The sequence below is a fragment of the Mastigoproctus giganteus genome, chromosome 3 (assembly GCF_048544385.1).
Source record: "Mastigoproctus giganteus isolate SK-2022 chromosome 3, ASM4854438v1, whole genome shotgun sequence".
In the NCBI taxonomy this organism is placed as follows: domain Eukaryota; kingdom Metazoa; phylum Arthropoda; class Arachnida; order Uropygi; family Thelyphonidae; genus Mastigoproctus; species Mastigoproctus giganteus.
Window position 1 is genome coordinate 253,795,368 of NC_143577.1, and position 7,360 is coordinate 253,802,727.

A 7,360-nucleotide genomic window follows, 5' to 3' on the forward strand; every position below is an offset into this window, starting at 1 on the left:
CGTTCGCGACAGGACTCGAACCTGCAATCTTCTGATCCGAAGTCAGACGCCTTATCCATTAGGCCACGCGAACGAGTTGTTCAGGTTTAGAATTTTTCATTAAAAGACATTATTCAGCGTGAATAAGATGTTATTTAGTTTCAAAAGTATCAGCGACTAAGGCCATATTGCCTCGTATATACTTTCTGTAAATTGCGTATTCTGTGGTCGATTTTCTGTTTTCTGGAAGAAAAATCCGAGTTTCCGAGAGAAAAAGCCCTGCTACCCTCGCCTGAACCAACTAACTCAGCCAGGTTGTGAAAAAGGCCCATGAAAATTCGGATACGGAACTTAGGAGCAGAGCTGGACAAGGGCTCTAGATCCTGGTGGTGGTGGTATCCTGGAGATAAAGAGGTTCATCCTCGATCAGACATTAAAAGCAGACTTGAAGGAAGCGTCAGATTATGAGTGGTGAGAGCCGTTATTGAGAATATATTTTCTGTATCAACAGTGAATTTGTTAAGGTCATCATCAAAATTCTGAGTCTGTTTAAGAATCTGTTGAGGCATAAACCTGTCCGGTGATTTGTCCATTCTCGAGAATGGATAGATCACCGGCATACCTCAAAATCTGAATATTGCTAGTTCTCAAGAATTTTTCTTGGGGACATCCACGCTAGAGACAGATCGATCGTTAGTCTGAACAAGAACTGACCGATTTGTGAAGTCGCTTTTAGTTAGAAGAAAAAGAAACTTATAACAATGTGCTGGCCTGGGATAACAAAGGACACTTCCCCACCAAAGGGTGTCGAAGCCGCCTTTGAAGTTAGATGAAAATAATATGCCCATATTTAAACTCAGTTAATTTCTTCATCTGAAACGAGATGGCATCTTCAGAGCCACAGCCGGATTTATTCACTTCTTTTAGGATTAAGTTGATTCTGTACACCATTAGGTGCTCGAGCATTTTTCCAAGAAGAAAGCAGGGTTATACGAAAGCATCTCATATTGAACAATTTTGGTAAATGGTTTATTCTAATTAAATGAAAACGTTTAAAAAGTATACATTCGAGAAGGTCAATCAATGTTCAGGCCTTTGTCTTTCTTTATACAGGGAAACAGCAGCGTTATGTTCTTCAAAAGCAAACGTTGGAGTGAAAACAGAAGGATGACAATTGTTATTTGTGTCTTTTTTAGAGTAACAGAGTCAAGGTGAAAATTATTTTCCAGAAATAATCTATTCAAGGTTTTGTTGAATATATAGAGTTGTTCCAATGAGTCCACATAGCTAGTGGTACGAGTACATGTGTTCAAAATGTCATCAGGATATAATTTGTTTGGGCTAATTTTATAGATAAGATCTTATGGATCCTTTCTACTAGAATGTTAAAAATTCTTTCAAGGCTTGAGTTTATTAGTTTGAATAGTTTTTACATATTGTCTGTTTATGTTTTTGTAATTCTGGTGTAGACTATGGATAGCTGAAGGAGAAGTACAATTTCTGCGAGCTCTCTGGAAAGTATGTCGATTATGATGTACTTTCTGCATCAATAGTTAGTTTGTGAGACCACGGGGCTTACTCTTTGTAGTGACTACCTGTTTTTCTAGAGGATTTAGAAATAAATCTCTATATGATATAGATGACCAGGACTTTTTGTTTAAGTGGAAGATAGAATCTGTTTGAAGAAAAAAGGTCGGTAGTAATAAACTTGTCAGGTAACTTCCAGTGAACATTGCGAAGAGAAAATTTGATTAAATTCCTTAATGGTGGAAGAGTAGCTTTAGTAGACTCCAATGTGAAAGGGATAACCAATGGAGTGATTTGGTAAAATTCGTATGTACTCCCTAGTATGAATTAGTGAGAGAATATAATTAGAAGCCAATGATATATCTATGTTGCAATGCTCCAAAGTATTGCTGAAGGTACACGGTTGGTTGGGAAGGTTCAAGACATTGAGCTGGTGTGCAAATATTAAATCTTCTAGAGGTTTACCTTACCTCAGTAATTAGCAGAAGAACGGTGCCAGAGGGTAGATTTTGAGTTGGTATTCATTAAGATAATAATAGATTCAGAACCAAGAATGTGAATGACAGAATTGAAGATGGACAGTATAAGAGAATAAATAAAAAGACAAAATGGCGCAGTTGACTTGTATACATGTAGCAAATTGTGATCATGAAGGCGATGCTCTAAGGACATCCAAATTTTTATGAAGGATAACAGCCATGGTTTTTAAATTTTTTTAGAAGCTGGATTTTTCTAGAAGATAATAGATAGCCCATTATCTTGCCATGAGAATGGACGCATTCCTGTAAGCAGATAATATAATATCAACAAGTGCGCGTGTCATCAGCTACAGATCTAGCTCGTTGGGCATTTAAGTTGTATGATTTTGAAGAGAAGTATTCCTGATAGATTGACACTTTAACTACATTACATATGTTAGATGTTATAGGGTATGATACGTTGGATAAATTATAACAGCACGTTATCGTGCAGTTTCTAAGAGTACTCAGATGTTTCGAAGAAGAAGAGTCCCTGACAATGTCTGGCATATTTGTTCTTCCCTTTACAGTTAACGCAGGAGGGTTGCTCTTCCTTGTCAGGGTAAACATGCACAGGGTTGGGCTTCCTTATTCAGAGTAAACGCACAGAGCGGGCACAGTGTCCATAGGTGGGCACTTCCTGTTTGCACGGATTTGTTGTGTGGCCAAACAACAAAAGCACTTTGTCACAATGGTGAAAGATTTAATTTTATGGGAGACGACCACTCAATTAATATTCTGTCTAATGATGTTATAATGGAAAGCATCAGCGAAGATAAGCCCAGCACCCAATTAGATAAATTTTTGGACCGTGATTTCTTTTTTAAAGCGAAAGGTAATTTCGTTTCCTACATCTTCCGTGAGAATTCAGAATCTTTTAAGTTCTTATTTTATGTCACCTATGAATTTTTCTTTATTAAGTTCATTATCGATGTCAAAAACTAAGATAGTGGCCTTTAATTTATCAGGTGATTCTCTAGTTACTTTAACCTGAGAAAGTAGAAAGAGGAAGTAATTGTATTAATGTCATATTAAGTTGTTAGCGTTCTAGGCACTTGGAGTACAACTAATTTTCTTTGATAATTCTTATTTGTTGTTCTCAATGAGGGAAAATCCATTTTGTTTGGAAGAATCCAAAATTTGCTATCCAAATAGTAAGAAACTTATCAGTTGTGTTTTATAGATCTAAGAAGACGAGGGAGGAGGGATGAGACGATCCAGTAAGTTGGTAGATAGTCCTTTTAGTAGCTATTTTTGAGAATTTTTTCAGAAAATAAGGGGCAGATATAAGAAGTTTATAGCCCATAAACCACATGGGTAACAGTGGAAAACTAGATGTCATTATTAAAATTTTTAATAATGAAATGCAGATAGGCTAAAAAAAATTCAATTTCTTAAATTCTCACCAGAAGACCATGCTCTATCTTGCTTAGAAAAATAAAGAAATATGTAAATTTAAATCCCGTTAATACAGTATCAGTTTAAGCGATGCCTGAAAATAAACAATATGGAGGTCCTCTGCAGTATCAGTAGTAGGAGATACCCCATGGAGTGATTTGGTAAAATTCTTATGTGAGTGAGAAAAGTAATTAGAAGCCAATGAGATATCTACGTTGGAATTCCCCAAAGTATTGCTGAAAGTACAGGGTTGGTACCTTCATAATTGACACAATAGTACAGTAATTCAAACAATATTCATTTAAATTACCATAGAGCGCAATGAATATAGAGGAGAATTTATAAATTTTTCCGTCTTCCATTTTCAACCCTGATTGCCCCTGATATAAATTTCCCCCCTGATATAAATTTTAAAAAAATAATAATTTTAAATATAATACTAATTAAAAATATGAATTAAAATTAAAACGTTCTATAATAGAATAAAAAAAAAATTTTCGTCTCTTCAACGTCCAAAGCAATTCAAAAGACGCTGTTCTGTATTCAAAGTGCATCTATAATTAAAATCATCAAAATTTTATCAGTTTAAAATATACCGGAAGTGACACAATATTGATTTGTGTTCTTAGTTAAATCTACTTCCTGTTTAGGATGAAAGCCGGATAAAGACACCCAAATAACTGCAAAAAAAGTTGAGGTATTCAACACCTCCCACCTTTGTTTTTCATTGTTAACGTAAACGTTTCCACCCCTTAATGAAGCGAACGCCGTACCTTAAATAGCTATGGCTAAGCACAAAAATTTTTGTGGTTGGAACAGATGCCGGAAGTAAAACGAAGACAACTTCCTCTTTAGAAATCTCTTCAAGTGATGCTTCAAAATTCGTGAAATATTTGAGCGAAAAGTGACAATTAGGCACGCGTAGTTGGCACGTGCTTCGCTTGGTGACAGACGCGAATTTAATAACAAATATTAGGAACAATAACAGGAAGGACTCATCCAATTGTTGCTTCATCGGAATTCGTAAACAAAAGAATCCTCCAGAATTGTGGTGTCATCAACTGTATTCTTCGGCTGTGCTCGATTCATTCAAGGACCTCAAGTGAAGAAATTCCCGCCATATTATGTACTTTTAACAATGGAAAGAAGCTCAACCCCCCACCACAACACTCCCCCCTCTCAACACACACACACACAAGTAAAAGTAAATAAAACATAAATTGAGTTTTCTCCAGCCATTAGGATAACAAGCAGTCAAACCAGGTTTGCAATGATGCCAATGTCGGCTACACAGGGGAGTCTTGAAGTACACAAAATCGTTTTGGAAACCAGCTTGGAGATCTAAAAGAGTACGACTGTAACTGTAAGAAACCAGCAACGCCTCTGGGAAGTCCAACGTTTCCTGGTTAAGGTTGGAATGCCACGGAGGCACCTTCGGGCCATTTGTACTTTCGTATGAAATAGCCGTGTGACCTCGCATTCCAGGGTCGTAGCTGTGTTGGGGCACACACACACACACACACACGCGCAAGTTTATAAGCGTACGAAAACAACCAATCATTTACCGTGCTGAGAATCTTGGAGAAAGTACACAATTAATTTTAACTAATTTTCGAAACAATTACCTCTCCCATTGCATCACTACACTATTATGGAGATAATTGATATGATAAATAGCTAAAATATTCCTCGCGTTCTTGCTATCATTATTCGCATCTTTCCCAACGCGCTGGACCAAGATATTTCTCAGGATGACGCACACCTTTTACTGTCCTCCCCCGCATCACGAACCCCTCATTAGACAGGACAAAGTACCTCCCGTTCGTCCTTCTAACGGTGAAAACAAACTTCCTTCTAATCTGCCTCGTGTGCAGCCAGTCGTCTGTTATGTAAATTAAAGGGATGCCAACCCTGTCGCCCCTCAAGGTCGAAGGGTGACCCGACCCACGTCATCGTCCTACCGTTATGTCTTCTGGCACCGTAAGAATTCCATATATACTTGGCTTCCTTTCAAGGTCTGCAGGAGGTTTCAAAGAAATCTGTAAATGTGCACATTATCTTGCCATTCCCCCGAAATTAAACCGCGTTGTCAAGGTTATCTTGGCTCTTATATCCCGGCAAAGATGGTGGTTTCATTACAGGGTACTCTTTCCTTCTAACTTTCATCCGAAATTTCAGAAAGCACACTTTGGTATTTACTATACAATTAGATAAAGGAATGTTTACTTCCTAATTCGAAATACACTTTTCTTTTTTGTTTATTTGCAAACTTTTCGTTTGCTTGCCTTTTGGTTTTAGTAATAAAACCAAAAGACAAGTGTATCTTTTGGTTTTATTGCTAAAACCAAAAGACAAGTTAACGAAAGACAAGTGTATCTTTTTGGTTTTATTGCTAAAATCAAAAGACAAGTAAACGGAAGACAAGTACATCTTTTGGTTTTATTACTAACACCAAAAGACGAGTATATTTTCTCCAAGCAGGTTAGGAAAGAGGTCGTTGGGCTAACAACCTTTGCTAAATAATCGAACAAACTTTCGTTTTAAATCATACAACAACAAAAAAAATAGAATAAAATAAATAAAAAATGTGGTGTTTTTCCGTTTGTCACGCTTTGGGCTATTTAGAACGGAACGCGGTGTACTAATGGTGCGTTTTCATGCAACGATCGGACATTCCGTTATTATTTTTATTTTAATTCAAAAACTGCATAAAAGTGCATCGAGAATACCTCGTGCTAATCTTGTTCCCAATATAAACAACGGGAAACTGCTCTCCTATAACATACGTCAATGGTGGTGAGGCAGCCGACACGCGCTTCAGTAGCCATGTTAATCGTTTCCTACACTTGAACGCATGCGCGGATTGCAGTGTAGTCTTGCGGCAAATTTTTCAAGTAATCTGTGCAAACAGAAATATTGATTTGAACAAGCTTAGATTCTTTAACTTCAATATATATAAAGAAACGTTTATATTTATATAAAAAGTACTAATATAATGTAATTTTAATTAATAATAGCAGCATACGTTAAAATGGAATATAATCACTAAACGTTTTAAGCTTTTATTTTTTTTTTATTGGTGGTACTGATGTCATTTGTTGAGCAGTACTCAAAATGTGGCCTACTCATAGCCATATGCTGCTTATAACACAGTTTTAAAGATTATTTTAACCTATGTAGCGAACCCTGGGTTCACTAGAGAAACTAATCCAAAATTAGGATCTCCTGGAGAATAACAAATATCCAATCAAAGTAAGGCTTTATACAATGGAATAGGTACTCTTTGCTTCTACTTGTGAAATCCCTGTACACAATACAGAAAACACCATACTTTCTGGCTGCCTGTGTCCTTGTGGCTAGCACAGTTCGTAGAATCGCCATCCTCCTTGCACTGGGTGGGAAAGACCTCAGTTCGAGTCCTGTCGATGACGTTAGGAACTTTTATTGGTCTTTTTCACAACGTGGCCGGGTTTGTCGGTCTCGGGCGAGCGTGGCACCGTTTTTTTTTTTTCTTTCAGAAACTCTGGTTTTTCGTCAAGAAAACAGAAAATCGACCACAGAACACTCATTTTGCAAACAATATACATCGAGCAATATGGCCTTAGTCGCTGAGTCTCCTAAAACCATACTACAACAACAACTGGTTCACTCTGCACACCAAGTAATGAAGAATTAAAATTATGGAACTATTTGGTTGTTTCTGAAAGGGTCAAAGGAATAAGTAATCATAATGCATGTTCTGCAATGTCAAGCTGATTTTCAACCTACAGGAGAACTGTTCGATTGTTTAGAATGATAATGAATGATCATTCGCTAATCCGTTTCACTCCGTTGCTCCAATCACAACCGGTAACCTCTATATAAAGTACTTCTCTTAGCTATGGAGCATTGTGTTCGCAGTGAGCACACAGTTCGACGTGCCCTTGGATAAACATTTG

At 37.1% G+C, this 7,360-nt stretch overlaps 1 non-coding gene across 1 annotated transcript; it reads right to left on the reverse strand.

Annotated features, from left to right (window-relative positions):
- TRNAR-UCG (transfer RNA arginine (anticodon UCG)) lies at positions 1–73 on the reverse strand. Its single transcript has one exon. It is a non-coding gene; the product is annotated as a tRNA-Arg (tRNA).
- Between the last annotated feature and the right edge of the window lie 7,287 nt (positions 74–7,360).